Genomic DNA, 21,458 nt, shown 5'->3' on the forward strand with positions numbered 1-21,458 from the left:
CACTAATAAATGGAGTCAATATCCAACCCTGATCATCAGATCATCAGCCACTCAGTGGGGCCCACCTCTGATTTCAGTGATGGTCCCAGCCTACTCACAGCTGGTGAAAATATTATTTATTAGGGCAGAGTATCAGCAATAGCGCTAATCAGACCAGGCAAACTGTCAGTGGTGGAAAACTGCAAAAATACTGGCACACACCTACACGTGTCAAAAAGGTAGAATGTAGCGCAAATGTGTGACACACTGGTTTAGTAGTTGATATAACAGTCCGACTGTTATATGTTTTTCTATTTAATATCTGGTTCATCCTGCGTGAGTCCTGTAGAGGTTTTGGTTCGCTAATTGAAGTTTTTAACAAGTTTTGTCTCAAGAGCAGAAGGCTAATGCTAGCATGTAGAATTAGCATGGCTGCTAGAAAAAGAGAAAAGAAAACTTTGCCATGCTTTGTTAACGGCATGCATTTGGCTCTTGTATCAGGGCAACCAGGCTTATTAGACACACAACACACATAGCTCAGGTATGGAGATAATGTTTTAAAAATGTTTGTTTGCTAGGTTTAGTAGGATGAGCTGCCATATTTAGCTAAGGCTGCCAGCAGCAATTGCAAATGCTTGCTAACATTATTTTAGTGTACTTTCTATTTTTCACTACAAAGTATGGAAATATAGAATTTATATTAAATTTTAAAAGCTCAAATTGACCTGTTTTAGGGGGTGTTATACTAATTTAGTTATTTATTCTATTTGTTTGTTTTTTCTTTTTACCAAGAACCAAAGATCCAGCTCTTACCATCAGGCATAAAAAGCACATGCAAATACACACACGGGTTACGCTGTTGATTTCATTATTTAAAATGGAAACAAACGTATGTGTTCTTGTAAAGCTTATACCTAAGAAGAAAAGAGTAAACATATAAAAATAGATACTTTAAATATAAACTGAGTAAAAAAAAATACATTGCAGTAAGAGGAACCTGTCACACTAACGACTCCTAACATCACTAAAATACTTTGGAAATGAGCAATCTCGCAATGACTAAAAATGCTACCTTGTGTCACAAACAGTTTCCATTAGACTCTCAGTGGATGTGTGCAAATGACAGTATTTAGAATGTGACTTTTACAACATGAAAAATGTGGAATTTAGTTGAAAATCATTACTGTAGGTTGCACCTACACCCACCTAAACCAGCTTCAGCTAGTTTATGAAGGGAACTGTGCTCTGCCATTATTGTATCAGTAACCCTAGTAAGGATAGATATAAAGTAAGCTGTGCCAGATGTACTCTATATAAATGTGCACACTGGGTTTTTCTGGGTTTCTTTCTGGAAAAAAAAAATCTATATATGGCTTTCAAAGGGAAGTTATTCACTCCTATTAGGGCTTGCTGTCTCAGAGGGGTTTTCCACCACTGCATTAGTAAACTTTAGGTGGGAAAAAGTGAATCCTTCCCAAGTCTGAAGATCACACTATGCTGAATAGATGACTACTTAATTTAAAAATAAAAAAAAAAAAAAACACCATTGTCTTTCTCTCCCCACCCCAACACTATGAGTAGATGACTAAAATGGCCTGTGCCTAAATCCCCTCCCTACCCCCCACCAGCTCTAACCCCTTAACCCCTCTCCTATCTTAATCCCCTGATTACTACATCATTTTATTTGGGTCTAATTTAGACAGATATCTGTCTTCACAGTTTAGTACCTGGACAATGCTGCTTGGCTTGGCACAGACTGTATTGATCCATATGGGAGGGGGGTGGAGGGTGCAGGTGCAATTGGAATAAAGGGATTAACTGCACACCTGTTATCAAAAGTTTTAAGAAAACTGTGGGCACCACAGGAACAGAAGTTAGTAGAGAGGACAAAACATCCACTGGAAATGTGTAGGATGACAGCAAATGCAAAATTCCTTCTGATTATCCTAAGCAGTAAGCAATACGTTTCCCACGGAGGGCTCATTTATAATTTAATCCAGGAGCTTGGTGTTTCTAGGCTAACACAGAGAGACTGCCCTTTCAGAGTGGAAACCCCCACCATGTAGCAGGGAATCAATGCCATCACCACAGAATAGACACTAGACCCCGTATTAAAATGATGTGGCTGTGTGGAGCACCAGTAAAAAGACAATATATTGTTTGATTTTTGCATCTCCAATCCAACTTCAGCATGTCACAAAGTTACTTAACCATGTAAAGGCAGATGCGTACATATTTGCTTTCATGTAAAAAGCACTGATATGATCTAAAACATAACAAGGAAGAGCTGAGAGAGGGAAAGGGGGGGGGGGGGGGGCAGCAGGGCACACAGAATGACTTCAGACTATATGCCTCTGCAGAAAAACATATCTGTCCTCTGATTTGATGACTTTGTTTCCTTTCATATCAATTATAGTTTCAAACCACACAACATTACCACGAGCAGTTGGGACAGAGATGAGAAAGTACGGTCAAAGCAGGGTAGTAATTACAGTGGAAAATGGACTGAATGGATCGGATTTACGAATTGTGTATGCAGGACAACACAATTAGCCAGCTTTGGATCCATTCTCTGTGAATTCAGCAAGGTCTTCCATACCACCAACAGAGAACGCTCACACCCCAGTATTACAGGGAAAAAAGGATTTTTACAAAGGTCTTTACTAAAAGATTTAGACATTTAAGCCATTGCCATTTTCTGAAAAAGATACTAACAGGGATTATTATTGTTGTTCTAAATCTGTGCACCCTGCTTATGAGGAGGAACATTCATGTTTCTCGACAACTTTTTTTTTTTACTACTTTTTTTCTTCCCATCAGTTCATAAGAAAAATTTACCCTTTTTTTAGCCAATGATTTGCTCTTTACACTGACTATTTATGAAGTTTTTCTCTTAAGGTCTATGCTGGAAATGACTCAATGAGAGCATCAACAATGAAGTGGAACAATAAAGCTCGAGGCCAGACAGACAAAACACTGAGCTAAAAAGCCACAATAGATCTTGCACATTATATCACTACAAGCAGAACTTTCCCACTGAACATTATCAGTTCATCCTTTCTTAATGTCTATATACTAGAGCAGCTTTAATACTGATTGTTGAGCAAGAGACAGTTAGGCAAATCATAAGTTTTACCCCATGTCCAGTTCTGAAAATCGACTATAAACAAGAGTCTGTATAGTGTTTAACCCCCCTCCAGTGTGGTGAAGGTAAATGACTCTGTACATTGGTGAAAAGGCACAAGGCAGTAATGAGTAATGAAAACAGCCGAGTTAGTGCTGCCATTCAGTAAAGGGCCTGCTGCTGTGGAATGTGAGGCGCCATTCATTCACATGGGTTAAAAATGCATTTCTGCCACCACAAAGCCCTGCCTTGTCCTCATTGTTTCTCGCCACACCAATAAAACACTTCTACACTCTGAAGGGACAATACAAACCCCCACTCCAAAAAAAAAATTAATTGCTAATTTTACTCCCACAGATACAGGAAGAACAGGAGGGGAGGAGTTAGGGGCTGGATGAACTTTACAAATTTAAAAAAAAAAGTGTCCGGGTAAGATAAAAAGTCAAGGTATGGCTCAGAGTTTGATCTTGATAAGCACAGGGATGGAAATCTGAGTGCACAAACTGCATGCGACAGACAGGCAGTTCTACTGAAGACATACGCAGCACTTCTTCGGTTTATGCAAAGACACGCAGGTGGAAGGCAATCAAACACAAAGGCTTCACTCGAGCCATGCATAAGCTCTCCGGGGACTTGTTTGTGAATGTGAGGCATCTGTGCTTTCCAAAAAGTTCTCAACTCTCTGAACATGACTTACATTTGTATTAGTCAAGTGATGAACCGTCATAATTCACATTTAAACACAGGTCATGTTCCTCTTTCACTCTGCTGCGATGGTCAACAAGTGACGTCACTGCTTATTTACTTCTATGACATAACCTTCTAAGAAAAAATAATACCCCCAACGCTGAACTCGTCAGCTACAGTTAATCCTGTTTGCAGCTTTTCCTTCACTCTTGGATTAAGAAAAGGAAAAAAACTAAACAAACAAAAAAATCAACTAAACATTCAGAAAAAGTACTTTTTCCCCCCCCCCCAAACACCTCCCTCCATAACTGACTAAATCTGTTTGCCTATCACACCTATTCTTGTTAGTATCCATGAGGCTCAGATCACACGTAACTGCTATTTATTATCTAACAGTCAATTTGGGGAAGTTAGATCATTTATTGTTGTTGTGCCGCGCTGCAGGGTGTTATATTTGCTGGCACGAGCACAGGGCGAGAGTCGCAGGCCTAGAAATATTTAACATAATGTCTAACATGGGGGAGACAATGTAATCCTGTCTGCAAAACAACACTCTGCCTCTCTTCCTCCCTCCTCCCTCGTTTGCTCCCTCCGCTCTCTACTTCTTTCTCTTTCTGTGTGTGTGTGTTTGTGTGTGTGACCCTTACACAGAAGAAAAATGCTGTATCTTTCAACAGCTACAGGGGAAAACAGTATGCCACAGAAAGTCAATCTCAACGAAAAGAGGCAAGAGAAAACTGGCAGCTGAGGGTCCCGTGCACAATTAGAAACAAAGCCGTTGTAGCGGGGGACAGTGAAGGGAACACAACCCTTTTGCCAAAATTTTCTTACTTGTAGGGAACAGCTGAATATCACAGTATTTGGTGTATACGCATGTGTGTGTGTGGAAACTCCACTCGATACAAAGCCACCATTATTTAGGCTCCTATTTGAAGTCAAACTTCCTACACCAGCAGATAAAGAGAACAGCTACCCCCCTCCTCCCTCCCCGTGTTTTTTTTTTTTCATCATCTGTATTGCTCAAACTACAAAGCAGGAAGGTGAGCCTGTTTTGGCACATGTGCACACTGCCATGCATGCGCACACTTTCTCCTCTATCTCTACTGCAAACTATGCTTTTACATAACTGTCTCCAGTGATAACTTTCTTTACAACCCCTTATAATATGCATCACTTTATTGATTTTGTTTTATCCTCCTTTATCACCTACAGTGCAGCTATCATTTACACTTACTGCTACCATTAAGACGTTTGAAAGTGTTTTATGATATAGTTCTAATATCCGCGTGAAGCTCCTTTGGGATGTCAGTTTTGCCTACTATTTGCATAGCACCATTCCTAAGTGTATCACAGGATTATGTTGGCTTCTTCTTCTTTTTCTTTTTTTTTTTGTTGTTGTTGCTTTTCCTAGCCACAAGGTTCCACTTATCAGTCAAACATTCCCCAAAATGACCCTTATCTCCACTGTAGCACATGCCGTTTTTTGTTTTGTTTTTTACTGTCCCTCTCTTAGTCACTTCTCTCTCGCCTCTCACTTAAAGGAAATGACAAGGTTTCAAACTAAAGAATGTGTAACAGCCAAAGATTGCAGGAGCACCAGCAGCTGCTGCAGTAGTAGCAGTAGCAGTAGTAGTAGCAGCAAGACCAGCCAGCACGAACACACCCTCTAAATTACAAACAGTAATAATTATGTGAACTCACTTCCTCACCAGTTAAAACAACGCTGAGCAGCTCAAACAGTCGGAGAAAGAAAGGGGGGCGGGGGGTGCAGGTTTCCTAAAGCGTCCAAGAGTCCAGATCCAGCAGAGATACAGAGGAGACCCCGCTGTGTGAGCCAGTGCGGCGACTGACAACAGCAGCCCGCTGATCAACTTCGCCACAATCCTGCACGATTACTATTATTATTATTATCTCGGCCAAATTCCTGTCTCCTTGTGTTGTAGCTACCACAGTACAGGTTCCTCTCTCTGCTTCTTTCTCTCTGTCTGTCTTGTCTCTTGTCGTTTCGCTGCTGCTGCTTTTAGGTGTTGTCGGATATGTCATGACTCAGGGATAAAGTGACACACGGTTGGAATTATGTAGTAAATTTAGCAGCGACGTAAACAAATACTACTGTATGTTGAATACGGCTCTAAAAGATAGTGTACATTATGGCGTGTGTTGTTAGAGGTGCTAGCCAGTTAAATGGTAATTATTTTTGCTTAGGCTACATAGATTTATATAGTTTCTGTATTTTCGGGTTTCTCTCATCTGCTCGTCTTTTGAGTCAATAACTTTTGTACTCAGAATGATCAGATAACGTTGGAAGACGTCACTTTGCGGATTGCATTGAATAAGAGATTTATTGAGTGATTGGAAATAAAGGTCGCGCAGGGCATTGTTGATTTAGATTAGCCTGTAGTTTTTGATGTCACTTCATTAAAATTAATAATTTCATGTATTTATTACTTTTCACGTTGAGTCACTCCATTTCCTACAATTCGCATGCGTTTCAAGTAAAGGAAGCACACTAGGCTGGTCCGCACAGACTATCTTTTCATAAGCCATGCAACATCCCCCATGTCACAGCGAGATTCAACAAATCCTTCCTCTTTTAAAACCACCACACACTACTTTCTGATCACATTTTCTAGCATGTGAATGGCAGAGGCTATGAGAGCACCTGAACGCACCGTGCATGGAAAGAAGCCCCATCTGTGTGTGTAAGAGAGAGAGAGAGAAAGAGAGATTGTGTTTGTGAAACGGTGAGGTGCAAGATCGAGGGCGAACAAAAGCGAAGAAAAAAGTTTGTCCTCGCGGTGTCACCAAACCTCTGCCCCCCACGCAGAGGACTCACATTCCACTCTCCGTGCTTTCACGTATGTCCATCGCTTCCTATTAGGGACACGTGAACTGGCGCCCGCGTGTGTGTTGGCAATTAATGATAAAGTGTTCAGAGAAGTGAAGAAGACACTCATCTCACAATGACCCCCGTGCGCAAATGTGCTCGTGTGTTATATCTGTATGAAATCCCTTTGACACTGGTGTTCTGGGCTTAGTTTTGCACACGCACATACACTCCCTCATTTTTGTATCACAGTCACCTGTATGTACACGTCACATAATAGGGGTTATGTGGAACAAGGCGAAACAAGCCTCAGTCATCTCAATTGTCTTGCAGTACCCCCCCCCCCCCCCCCCCCCCCCGTTGGAGCTTAGTGCTATTGTGAACCTTTACCATAACAGCAGGCACACATCCTGTAGGTGTGTGTCATCAACTGCGGGTGGGGGGGCAAGTAGTAGCCCCTACTTACACTATCTCACACGAACTACACGATCAACACCCCCCCCCCCCCCCCCCCCCAAACACACACACACGTGTACGGGCACACACTCCGCATGCAGATTGTGAGAGCGTCAGCAGGCGCAGAGATTGAAAGAAGAAGAAACGCGACACACCAGAGAGCTTCCAGCGGTTTCAGATCCTCATATGTAATGTCTAAAAGAGCCACCGGACCCCGACTGCTGCCCGGCACCTGTGCCTTGCTCAGTGGCAGTTGTGCCATGTCTATTATGTAGGACACGGCTTCCTAATATGGATATTGCCCCCACCCTTCCCTAACGTCCACCTCCACCCTCCGTCTGAATAAAACAATCTCTAAAAAAGAGAGAGAGAAACTGTTCCTCCTCCTCTTGGATGTTTTCTGTATTGAGCCTCTGAGCTGGCTCTTTTTTTTAAGCACTACTCAGAAGTCTACAGCTGCCATCTGTGTTTCTGATGCTGCAATGATAGAGTTTATTATCCAAAACATTACTCAAGGAAGAGATGTGTGTGTGTGTGTGTGTGTGTGTGTGTGTGTGTGTGTGTGTGTGTGTGTGTGTGTGTGTGTGTCGAGCTGATGGAAAGTTTGCCTGAGCTGAAGGATGTCGGTGGAGCATATTAACCAAGTACTCCACCTTTTATTCAAACGCGTTAGTTTGGTTTAGTCCCTTTTTTCTATCCTTCTTCTTCTTTTTTTTTTTTGAAGGATCACATTAGGTATGAGGAGTCTCACAAATTCGAAGTATCATCAAACTGCTGTGACTCACTCAGTGTCTGTAAATCTGTAAAGAGTGGAGAATTTATACACACTTGTACATACTTCTGGTTATGTTACATTGAGATAGCCATACACGGTATATACACACACACTGTTATATATATAAATACATATGTATTTAAACCAACCACTACACCCTTTCTTGCATGTAACCTATTTATAAATCTAGATCAGACAATCGCATACCACCTACAACCAAATTCAAACACCGACGAGATCGCCCCTGTGTTTTTCTATGTGTCTAAAAGGCGGGGAAAGACGAGATGTGCGTACCTGCGTTATCCAAAAGAATAATCCAGGGTGACTTCAAGAAGCACAGACAATCCTAAAGGTGAAAGCATGCTCTTTGCAGTGTATGCTGAAGAGTATGATTGAGTAGGTCGAATCCATTCTGTCCCGTGAGGGGGGGTGGAGCAAGGTTTCCTCTCCGCTTTCACTCGACCATCACGCTTGTGCTTCGTTTTTGTAACACATGTATAAACTCAGCTCTTACCGTTCATATCACACAGGCTCGTGACTTAAAATAAATATGCTCGACTTCGTGTTTGGGTGAGTGTTTTGGCAATTTCCTGACACCCCTCTTCTCCAACCGAATGGTTTCTCCCGCATTAAATGGAACTATCTGCTATTGTCTCATCAGCGAAAAGTTGTTGATACTGTTAAGGACTCAAAAAAGTGCGTCAGGAGTGTGAAACTGCCCAACCCAACCACTTCTTAGAAAAACGCTCAGGTTTTTGTTTTGTTTTGTTTTTTAATGCCACGACACATAAAGACACAAGGTGCCGATGAAATTTCACTCTTCTCCCGTCGAGTCTGATTATATTGACTGTTGATCCAGGGTGTTGTTGAGATCTAGAGTATAGTGATGATAAGGTTTATCTTACTGCAATATATATATATGTATATATATGTATATATATATATATATATATATATATATATATATATATATATGAAAAACCAACATATATATATAAATATATATTGTTAACCATATGGTTAACAAAATCTGAGTAACTACATTGTGTGTTTAACCTTGAGAGAACCTCTTTCCCTTTTTTAACAAAGCTGTTACATACTGTACAATGACACATAGATAATATGCTGCCAGCATATTTTCTCATTCTCTGCTTGTTAAACATTGATTGTTTTGTTTTGTTTTGTTTTACTTGTCCTTGTGGAAAAGCCAGTATTAGCCTGACACGGTAACTATACAAGCGATTTACAGGCAGAATTTGCCCTCAGTTTAAAGATTTAAAACTGGCAAGATAGTCTTACAATGTGTATCTTCTTCTTCTTTTTCCTCTTGATGGAATCCATGACTATAGTCTGGTTTAAGTTAAGCAGGTTGTTAATCCTGTTACACAAACACAAACACATGCACAAACACACACACACATACACACGCATGTAGAAGAGACAAACAGAATAACACAGAGAGGTCAATACTAAAAAGTCCAATACACAGACATAGGAGAAATTCAATGACTGTCAGCGCGCGCACACACACACACACACACACACACACACACACACACACATACACACACACACACACATACACAAACACACACACCGCTGCTAGTTCTATTTTTTGAAGTTAAAGTGAAATTATTTGATTAATTGCCTCACTTTTTTCTCTTTGTTTTTAAACATGCCCCAAAAAATGTAAGACAGGAACGAGTAAACAGAGCCTCCCTTGCAGGACTGGAAAGTCTGGAAAAGCATGAAAAATGAATGCGATAGCCCAAAGGTGTGGAAAAGTGTGGACACGCATGCTTATTCAGTTCCAACAATTGTGATTACACTTAAAACTGTACATCAGTGTGGGACCTTTAAAAGATGTTTTTCATTAAACCACCAGAGCAAGTTTTTTTTTTTTTTTAATTGTCCAGGCATAAACACCACAATACTATGCAAATCGCCCTACTGCTAACAAAATACTCTGTAGCTTATTGTACTTTGAAGTCATGTGTAATAACTGTCACTCTGCTGTGTTGTTGTGGGTGTTGCGCAGAGGTCAGGCTTGTTTGCTCAGCACGACGCAGTGAGAGGGAGCCATGTTGCTGACTGCTGATGTACCAGTGACTTAAGATACACAGACATCTTATCAGCGACAAGTCCTGGAATTGTAACGGCAGGCACTGCTCTTAGTATAGGCAAACCCCCAGAGCTCCATGGGGGGGGGGGGGGGGGGGGGGGGGGGGGGTGCTGAGAACTTGCACACGCTGACGCTGAAATCCACACATCCTTATATACATTTGACATTTGTGTATCATAAGCCAGATACGCATCGCTTATTCCTCAGAATTAGGCAGTACTCCTATCCAAACGCGCGCATACAAAAGAACGTGCACACTGAGGCTTTTGAGTAAGGCATCATATCCTTGTTGAAATGTGATCTACTGAGCTAAACACATGAGAATTAGTGATAGCCCCTCTGGCACACGCTAAGAGATTTGTTTAGTAAAACGCACCCTTTTTTAGATTTGATTTAACCAGAACACAAGAGTGCATGTAAACTTCCTTACACACACACGCGTGCACACACACATTCACTAGCACTATTGATGTTCATTATTATCATGTTATTTTTTTATGCATATTTATGCAATCCCACTTATATTTATAACTCATCATACACACACATTAGGGATATGTAGTTCCATGTAGTTGCCTCCATACTCTCTCTCCATGTAGCGTGTGAGTCACTGTTCAGATACTTCCTGTTAGAGAAGAGCCGTCTTTAAAACAGCCTCCCTTTCTCTTCATTCCTGCTTTCCAAGTCAGAGGGAATGTCAGCCCAAACACACACACACACACACACACACACACACACACACACACACACACACACACACACACACACACACACACACACACACACACACACACATCACCAAGGTGTCCTCTCCCTCTTTTCTCTCTCTCTCTCCCCCCTCTTTGCCTCTCTGTCTTTTTCTCTCTGAACGAGCCAGCAGAGAAGCTTCTCTGTCGTTTGTTGCCCTTCAGTCTGCACCCAATCTTTTTTTTTTAAATATACCCAAATGAACCTTCACCTTTTTAGAATAAAAGGATTTGGATTTCTGATAAATATTGCACTGATGGCACATCTAGATAAACAGTGCATGCATGCATTTCCAAAGTGCTGCATGCATATCTACTTGTGCATGCGTGGCAGACACACACACACACAGAGCTCGGGGCAGCTCTTATAATAGCTACCCCTGGTTTTAACACAGTGATGTGCAGTTCTCCAGCCAGCACTGATTCACATTAGTGTGTGTGGCATCAGTGTTTATTTATTTATTTATTTGTATTACCTAACTAGAGTTTCAAATAAAAGGAGAACGTGAATGTGAAAACCACAATTTACTTACAAGCATCAGTAAGCAGCAAATATGACTCACACCCACAAAGCAATAAATTATCTGTTTTTTGGGGGTTTTTTGTTCCTCTATTTAACACGTGATAAATATTTGCTATTTTTGGTAGGGGGCTAACCTGTCTTACTTTAATTTGCCTCATGCTGTGACCCACATTCCTCTCCAAGTTTATCCCTTCTTATCTTAAAATGGCAGTGCTAGTATATGCTCCCATATACAAGCCGTCTCCAGTGACTGACACCTCCAGCCCCCTTGTGCTCAATTAGCTCCTAGTGCATTAGCAACTGCATGCTAATTGTCAGCTGGCAGAGGAGTGCAAGGAGAACCCTCAAGGAGATACCTCGGGGAGTGCTGGGGTAGGTGGGTGGGGGTGTGGAGGGATGCTTTGTTGCCTAACCAGCCCGTGAGCACATACAGTATCTGTGAGCAGCAGGAGGAAGCCCACCTCTTGCTGTAGAATGTAAAATATTTATGGGGGATATATCGCATTCTCTCTTTTGAAATAAATAAATAACACCGTCTTCTGGACTCAGATGACACTCCTCCTCAGACCAGGAGAGAAATCAAATGTCTTTTACAGGTTGGAAATAAATAAATCTTGTTGGTACAGAAACCACTTCTCTTTCTTCCTCATGGTAAATTGCGTGTGACCCGCTCGCAGCTTTTTGCACCCGTTTCTGTCTTCTTAGGTGATGAAACAAACGTTGCCAGACCAGCTGCGTATGATTTTGAATTTAGGAAGATTATATTCTCTTACTTCTTCATTGTGACTGCCATACAGGAGGAAGTGCTGCTCCCCCCCCCCCCCCCCCCCCCCCCCCCCCCCCCACACACACACACTCTCTTTTCTCTCTCTTTTTTTCGGTCTTGTTGACTTGATCTCACACTGCTTTTGGATCTCATCTATTTCCTGCTTACACTCCTCCCCTCCCTTCCTTTTTTTTTTTAAATTCACATTTCTCTCATTCTACCCCTACTCTCCCACCCTCCCTTTTCTCTCTCTCTCTCTTGTTCTGTTTTGGTCGGCCACCTTTCCTCTCCAACTTATCAAATTCCATAGGGTGGGGAGGGGAAGTGAGGGTGGATCCACCCACATGAGTGATCATTCAATGCTATTTTAGAAATGTTGTTCTCGGTTGGGGCCAGAACATCCACCTGCAAAGAGGAAGGGAAAACAAAAAACAAAAAAAACTCCCAATAGAATGCAAATCTGTGTTACGTCACCGGATCAGCATTAATGTTGGAGCATCACAGCACAAACATCATTAAATCATGCTTGTAATGGCTAATTCGCTGGCACGAGGAGTGATGATGAATATTAAGGTGAATGACTGGCTCCTGTTGCTGTTGTTAGACCAGGAATGGTGAGGTGTGTATCGGTGTATCAGGCAGGGGAGGGGGGGGTTGTTGAAAAGTCTTCTCTGTATAAAGGGAAGGTGACTGATTGAGAAGTCCCAGGTTGTGTTCTGTTGTTAATATAGTTATTTGGTGTAATCGTGAAATAATAACATCATAATCCCATCTGGAATGAGAAACTGCGCACTGTGTGCTACAGTGAATGAGGCCATTTCCTGTGTGTGTATGCGTGTGTGTGTTTGTGGCAGTGCATTTTAAGCAGCGGTGACTGCAGGAGGCAGCCTGATGGATACAGGATCATACTGCAGCGCTGACATTGTCTTCCTCCTCCTCCTCTTCTTCCTCCTCCTCCTCCTCCTCCTTCACCCTCCCCTGTACTGTCTGCCTGCCTCTCAGCAGAATTATCACTCTAAAACACACACACACACACACACACACACACACACACAATCTCTGAACAGTCACAGCTGCAGGAGCAAGTGCAGCCCTACACTCACTGCAAGAACGCATACACATTAGACACACTAATGAAGCGGATTTTAAGATGACTAAAAGTGCAAGTGAAAAAAAAACATAGCTGCATGATCCCTATAAGCAAAACTACTGCTCACCCCTCCCTGCAGACAGTACACATACAGTGTGCTCTTTCAAAGGCAGCCATGCATGTTCAGAAACAAGGTGCTGCAAGAGCAAACAAAAAAGACAAAAAGCACCGATCAGGGGGAGGTGGGGGCTACACAGACTATCACAGGGTTGGATTTCATCATTACAACTTGTCATTGTGTGAGCGTGTTGCAGAAGCCATATGAGGATCCCATGTCTGGCTTACACAAGGCAAACAGGAAGTCACCAACATGCACCCATGGTTTATTTTACTGGCGACAGCGAACCTCTCACTTACACCCTGTCACAGGAGAAGGGAAGTGTCCGCTCCTGTCGCAGCCCTTTAATCCAAACACAGAGACAGCTCTGTCTGTCCTCAGCTTCAAAAGAAGCAGGGAGGAAAGAGAAGGAGCTGGTAGTATGTGCACATGTGTATTTGATGTGGCAGGAAAAGGCGAATAAAGCTTGTGTACATGCGTTCTATACATCAGCTCACATAGCGATGCTGAAGCCACTGCTGTTGTGCTGTTCGGTCTCATGCAAATCATGTGCCGTTATAAGTAACATCCGTTTTAACTTTGTGTGCGTTGTGCGATTTGGTAACATCTAACTAATATGTGAGCTTTTTCAGCTCCCCAAATTTCAATCTGCCCTATTTTAATCTGGCTAACTTGCTTAGTCACACCCGCAATGATACCTTGTGTCGCAAGCTGTCATATTGCCATCGTGTTTATTTGTGCAGTGATGTTGTAATTAACACTGAGCCCTAGACGTGTTGCCTGTTTGACATTGTGTCTGACACTGACTGCGGTGATAGACAACCACTCAAAGGCATATGATGAGTACGCCAGCGAGAGGCTAAAGTCTAGACTCCAGGCGACACACCATATGATATTGATTATCTTTTGTTTGGCTATCTCTGCAGCTGCTTGCCTAAAGGACTTAACTCACATTATTGTCTGGCATGAGGCTCTATTATTTCAATCTAGCAAGCTCTGCAAGTAGACAGAAATGCACTACTGCTGAAATGTCCATGTTTCCGTGATTCAACAATGAGGCTGCGAAACATTTCACCACAGTTCACTCAGATGTCAGTAACACAGACTTCCTAAATTAATTAATGTGCTAATGATCTTAAAAGGTGTGTTAGATCTGCTAACTATATCAGCTAAAAAGCATACATTATTCTAAAATCAAATTTTTAAAGCGTTTCTTTCTTTCTTTTTTTGGTCTGGCACCTGCTGTAAAATGGAGCACATGCGAGGCAGTGATAGGGTAGTGGATAAAAATATAAGATCACCTCTGCAAGTTGTCAACTGTTCTTCATTTACTCGTTGGCTTTTAACACATTTTGATGAACTTCAAGGAAGGCTCACGTACAAATTTGTTGGTTAAACAAACCATAACTGACTGCAATTTCATGCGTAAGTGTAGGTGCGAGTGTGTTTGTGTGAGCCTGAGATGGAAGGCTTTTTACAAACAGTGGTTTTAGGTCACCCTTTTTCTATTAAGTACAACATCATTGTAACCGAGGTCACACAGCTAGTGATGTATAAATCGAGAATTAATAACTGTATTGTGGTAAAGCGTCTGCACATGTTGGGGCCCTGATCATTTCTTACCAGAGAGACCTAAAAAAACACTCATAACCATGTAGGCTCATTTTGTCGTCTACAACTACGGTGATATACAAGGAATTCTTAATATTACACCTAGTAGCCACCAGTGCAAATAGCACAATAAAATGCATTATACATTGCATGTAAAATTCAGTTTGCATTGGGCTTCATTTGCAGTTAATGGCTCCAACTATTGATCATCATAAAAATTAAATTATTCTCTTAAAAATAGTTTTATAATTGCAATTAATGCCTCAATTCAGGTCCATCTTTAATAATTGCAATGGAAACTTTTTAATTCTTTAAACACATAAACAGGTTGTGCTTTAAAGAAACATTAAAAAGTCCTATAAGGATTATAAGCACAACTTTAAAAAAAAAAATGAATCAAAAGATGTCAGAGTATGGCTGAATCTCTATATCATATTTTTCCACTTCATAGCCCAGCTCTACAGGTGATGCATGAAACAGGATGTGAGCTGCAAAAATAGTTCAGGCTCTTATATTAGCTGCTTTGCAGACACTTCCAAAATCATAAATAGGAGTTATATGTAAAATCTGCTTACATGCCCACTCACCTAACCCTCCCCTTAACCACTCTCACTCACCATCATGTCCACCCCCACACACACACTCCCTCCATTATCAGTCCTGAAAAATTGAATTTTTATTTTTCTGCTACTGTTGTCAGACTTGCACACATTTATACTGTATATATAGCATATGTGGATTATGTGGTCTCTCTTAAATAAGCTGCAGTTTATAGAGAGTTTCTATGAGTTACTTTCCAGTAATGCTTCTGATCTATGACATAAATTTTGGATTGTCAGGTAATAAAATCTGACTATCACTTTTCTTTATTTCTATTTCTGCAAATATTCTGGATCTGAATCCATTTTATAACAACTGCACAAGCGAATATTAAAAGCATTCATTAATTATTTATCTAACTATAGAGTTTATGGCTTATCAGAAAATGGGAAATTCATGAGCATATACTAATGCTTGTATAATAATTGTATCCTCCCATTAATGGGAAATGACTTTGAAATATAAATCAGTACTGAATCATTTAATAACTATGATAAAGCAAACTGTTAAAACTTATAAGGTCTTTATTAATTAATTAAGGATGCCTAATCAGAATAAAAAAGACACTGTACTGTAAAATGCCCATCTACCAAATCAGTGCTCAAGTTCACTGAGGATACATATTTGTAAAAGTGTCTGGCTGCAGTCCTGTCCTTTTGAAAAGATGTGCTTGCTAGATATTTATTACCTACCTGGCTCTTCTCTACTTGCTATAAATACTCAAGTAAAATATGTCACAGGAAGGCTTTTTCATGTGTGATGTGCACATGTGCAGGCAGGTGTATGCAAGCTGTCATTCCAGACAAAAACTGCAGCACGTGGTTTCAGTAATTAGTTCCTGAGAAAGCAGCACACATGGCTCAGCGGCCTTGATTTTTCTATGCAGTACATTCACCGTCCTCAGGTGGGAAAACTAATAGACACATATTGTTGGCAAGTATTATAAAGTTTTATATGTTAGCAAGTGTTTAGGTTTTTATACTTTATGTACTTTTATGCTTATTTTTTTTAAGATTTATAATTTCATTTTCTGTCTCTAAGAACTGTTTTTACTGCTACTTATATTTCAGAACAAAGTCTATTGTGGAATTGAAGTCATTTTAATGTATTAAAGCAGTTATTCCCAACCTTTTCTGGCTTCGGATCCATCGCAAAACTCTAGCTGGAGCAACTTGTCACTGTTTTACCAAATAGAGTTTCCCTCCATGACCCAAAAAGAGTCAGCATTTCATAGACAGGAAAAAAAAAGTCTAAAGATTTTAAGGGGAAAAAAACCCTACGCAAATTTGTGCGCCAGAGGTTCATTAATCACGCCACAACCCCTTGCATTTATTTTGTGATCCCACAGTGGTTCACAGGCTGAGACTCAGTGTTATTTGACGATACATGTGCAGCGTTACTGTCACTGGTATGTCAGCATTTACAGGGGTTGTTTCTGCAGAACTGTAATAATTATACTTGCTTGATATATATTCTTGCACATTTACACAACATTTAGCACAAATAAGCAAGTTTTTATTAGCCATTGTGAAGAGGTGTAAATAGTTGTTTTGCAGTGCACAGAAAACACATAACAGACTTCTTGAATTGCCCTCCACTTATCTCCATCTTGCTAATTATATCCAAGATGCTTGTGTGTGTCTGTATAGACAACCGTGTGTTTGACTCTCCTGCTTATGCCACAGACAGCTGTTGTTTGGATAGCCCTCAAGTGCTCAAACCCACTTTGTAATTAGCCCTATCTAGTTTTACTTTACCAAAGTAATGAGTGTGCAAGGGAGAGAAGAAGCCCCGAAACCCCCACCAAGCAACACCAACACCAGCACCGTCCTACTTCACAACAGCCAACCGACCCCCAATCCTTTCTGCAAAGTAAAGCCTGGATCACCCACCCACATATACACAAACACACAAAGACACACAGAAGCACACACAGCTCAGGCCACTGTCAATAGCTTTTACACAGAAGCCATGCTAGAAACAGCTGACGTTGAAATGTGTCAGTTTAGGGTTGGCCATTGTTAGTTTCTCCCAGATGACTGAAGATTATGTCGAAAGAAAACATTTAGAGTTTAGTGTCATTTGAAAACTGCTTATGCTCATAGAAACCTGTTGCCTTAAGTGGCAAAGCTGTTAGCAGATTCACTCAAACCAATGCCACGGTGCATGTATAGACAAAGCTATAGGGGTGTCTGAGTGTTTTACATTTTCTTGATTGCTTAAATATAGAAAGTAAAACAGTGGCCTCATATAAGTGAGAGAGGAAATCATGGCAGGGCACTGTTTTACTTTCTATTTTTTTTTTTTTTTTTACAAAGAGGGGGGATGGGTAGCTTTTAGATTGTCCCTCCTCCCTCTTCCTCTGTCTTTTTTCCCCTCTTCCCTCTCATCTTTGTTCAAGTGCTGCTTGGCTTAAACGAGACGCCACTGCTGAATGCTGAACTATCAGAAATGAGTCAAAAGTCGACAAGACATCATCTGTGACGTTGAGTTAGTGTGTTTACTTGAGATAATGTATACTGTTATTGTGTGTGTGTCAGTGTGTGAGAGAAAATGAGACAATATGAGTGTGTGTGTGTGCATGGGAAAGAGTGGGTGTGGTATCAGGGGATTTGCAGTAAAATGGACATAAATGGATGAGAAAACAAACTGATTCCATTTCCATTTGATTTATCTGGAGTTTCCATGTATTAAAAAAACTATCAGAAGCAAAACATTTGTTCTCATTTTCTTCTCGCTTAATTTTCCCATGATCACTTCTTGCAATTAATAATAAAAGTCCCAGAAAAGTATTTATCATCTGCATCACGATCATCTGCCTTTTTTTTTCCACCTCCCCTTCATCACCATACTGCCAGTGGCTCTGGTGTGTGTCTTGGTTTAATGACCGCTGATGACGCACAAACACAATTTCCAGCTCCATCTATATGCTCAGGGTAGGCAGGGACACACAAAGCTCCCCTCTGAAAAACTCTCTCTCCATCTCCCTCACAAAGCCCTCATGCCTCTCATTTGTAAATCACTTAAAAGCATGACAAATGTGCATTGGAAGTTTCTGAGCGTCCCCTTTGAAAGCATTTGCAAGTCTCTCATTCACACCCACTTCTCTGATACACAACCACATTGTGCAAAGTAGACATATAGCTTGGCTCTACACGCATTGTCATTGTGGCTTAATTGGTATCAGAAAATGTAGAAAAATGCAGAAAACGATTTACTGTAATGAAAAAGTGATTTGCAGAATGCGCGAGTCTTATCTTTGTTTGCGTCTGCTTCTTACGTACGCTGAAATGACGGAAGCAGGTTAGTGTGATTTGGCTGATTACAGCTCTCTTTTTTTCCCCTCGGTAGATGAACAGAAAGCAGTTTTGTAGTTGTGAAATGATTTGAAAGCAGTGGGAATGTTAAACCAAAAACCTAAAACAAAGGAGTCTTGTCCCACAACAGTAATCCCAGGAGAACATTTCTGCAAACGAGCAGGAATTACTGTGTTTTTGAATCATGTGATGGGCCATCAAGCAGGGGGTTTACAGCATTTTCTTGTGTGTTTGGGTCTGAATGTAATCTAAGCTGATGGGCAGTGGCTGCAACTTTATAATGCTGCGCCAGTATTTTTTACAGTTTGGGCTATGAATGAAACATGGTGTAGTTCAGCATGATAACACATCACTGCATTTATACAAATTGTAGGGAGAGCGATTGTACTTTAGAATGGGTCAGTAAGGGGTCACCTGCTAAGTAATGTTAACCTTGGTTAAGTACACTGTTACTGCAGCAGTTCGTGTATAGAAACTGGGTGTTTAACCAGTGCAAAAATGTTTAATATAATTAAAAACTCTTTGCAGCTGCACCACAAGCGTGCAGTCAATCCAATACAAAATGTTTACTTCACAATCTATTTATTCTAAACAACATATTATATCATCAAAAAGGTAAACAAAACATGATGTCTTGGCACTGCTGCAGATTATTTTCTGCAAGGTGAATTTGCAAATAACTATTTGATACTATAAATTAATCAACCAAAACAGACTTTACAGATTCAGGGGAAAACTAAAAAAGACTGAGAAATTTTGTGTAACAGAGCTTCATTAATCACACCACAAACCCTTAAATTTATTAAGTGAGCCCACAGGGGCAGATTCACAGGTTGGGAATCCCTGGCCCTTACTTTAGTTAAGAAAACTACTTACAATCTAATAGTGTTGTAGTTGTTATGTGAGCATTTACAGGGGTATTCTTTCTACAGAACTTTAATAATTACACTTGTCTTCATACTTCATGATCCCATATATGTTTCCTAGGCACATGTACACTATATTCACCATAAATAGGCAGGTCTTTATTAGCAATTGTGAAGAATTGTTTTGCAGCGCACAGAAAACATATAACAGACGTCTTGGACTGTGCTCCACTTATCTCGATCTTGCTAATTATATCTGAGCTGTTTGTTTATTAAAAAAGGCCTGTTTCTCTTCAGTAAGAGTTAGCGTTGCTTCTCTCCATATTGTTGTGCAAGAAAAGTACAGAGAAAATTAGCAATGACTAATGACTACTTACTTTCTTTCTATCTAGATATAGAAAGAAAGTAAGTACATTTACTCAAGTAAGTGTAATTGAGTGTTTTCCATGTATATTATTTATTGCTACACTGCAGTTCATAAGGAAATACAGCGGTCCCTCGCTATAACGTGGTTCACTTTTCGCGGCCTAGCTGTTTTGCAGATTTTTTTGTGCCATTTTGCACGCTGGTTTTTGTTGTTGTTGTTTTTTACAGCGCATTGTGTTCTGCGTCCTGATTGGCTGTAGACCATTGTCACTCAATCTCGTGCCGTGTCTCCTGTACAGTACAGAATGCGTTCAGCCCATCAAATTTACTCTGAAGCGCTTTTTCTTAACATTTTCAACTGGCCGGTAGACAAGCCTGGAAATTTTCATCATGTTGTGACATATGAATAAAAATAGCTAACCATGCAGTTTCAGAACAATGCCAGCTGTCAACAGTTACTGGATGTATGGCTCTGTGCCTCCAGATTAGACAGTTATTACAGACACAACATTGGTGCCAGTTTGTAAGTCACATGCAATTTGCCGGCCGCAGATCGGAGCTTATTTGGTCAGAGGTGGTGGATCATCCGTAGCTGATCAGCCATTCTCTCATAGTCTGAGATCTCTGTTCCGCCCACAGGAAGTTATAGTTTGCTTTTTACTGTCAAAACTGCTGTAAATATCTTATGACCTTTTTTAAACCCCTTTTTTTCTTTTAGTTGTTTGCCAAAATGATAAACACTGTATTATCATACAGTTATATTGGTCTGCAAACTAAATGTTTATAGTCTTTATTAGTGCATTTGCAGCTCTAGGTTGCATATAATTGAGTATTATTTGGTTTCCTGTCTGTAACTGTGGCTTTAAAGGGATCTAAAATCAAACTAACAAGAAGTATGGGATTACCAAACTTGCTGCCAAGCAATTGTTGCCAAAATAGAAACCCAGGCAAAAGTATAACACATTGCCCGTAGAGGAATCATGTTATAACGCAACTCCCCCAGCACATCCATTGCTTATGAGGTGTGCGTTTTATTCTCCTGAGCCAGCCTTGGATTGTGTAGTGTTGCTCTCACATCACCGTTTTTAGCGTTATCTCAGCATTAACGTGACATTTAAACACTCCACGTTAATGGTTTACGCTCAAAACGAGCCACATTCTCCTCGACATCAGCCTGCTAACTGAGAAGTGATTCAAATGATTTGGTTAGATCACTGTTTGAAGAGGAGCCGTAGCTCTTACACTATACACTTGACAATTTAAACTGATACAGATATCACATCTTCATGATTCACCCATAAATATGCTGTAATGAAAAATTTATGAGGTATACTTTGTCAAAGGCTAAATTATTTATCCCCGCACGAGGTTTCAACACCTCCATTAAGCGTCTGGTCATTCCCTGCAGCACTTTGTAAGACTGTTATCTGTTCCTCCTCACCACTGCACAGATAACAAAAACATCTGACAACATATCAAAGTTTC

At 40.6% G+C, this 21,458-nt stretch overlaps 1 protein-coding gene across 6 annotated transcripts in view; it reads right to left on the reverse strand.

Moving 5' to 3' along the window:
- The window catches only part of znf516 (zinc finger protein 516), a 49,698-nt gene extending 41,453 nt beyond the window's left edge, over positions 1-8,245 (reverse strand). For 2 of the 6 annotated variants that reach the window (XM_035909504.2, XM_006794873.3), the window contains exon 1: positions 8,143-8,193. The gene's annotated coding sequence lies outside the window, so the exon portion shown is untranslated. Of the gene's footprint in view, positions 1-5,491; positions 5,875-8,142 lie in introns of those variants that run through there. The other 4 variants (XM_087848094.1, XM_035909505.2, XM_035909506.2 and 1 more) reach the window with 3 other exon arrangements.
- Between the last annotated feature and the right edge of the window lie 13,213 nt (positions 8,246-21,458).

The sequence above is a fragment of the Neolamprologus brichardi genome, chromosome 11, assembly GCF_056152115.1.
Source record: "Neolamprologus brichardi isolate AB-2024 chromosome 11, ASM5615211v1, whole genome shotgun sequence".
Classification (NCBI taxonomy): Eukaryota; Metazoa; Chordata; class Actinopteri; order Cichliformes; family Cichlidae; genus Neolamprologus; species Neolamprologus brichardi.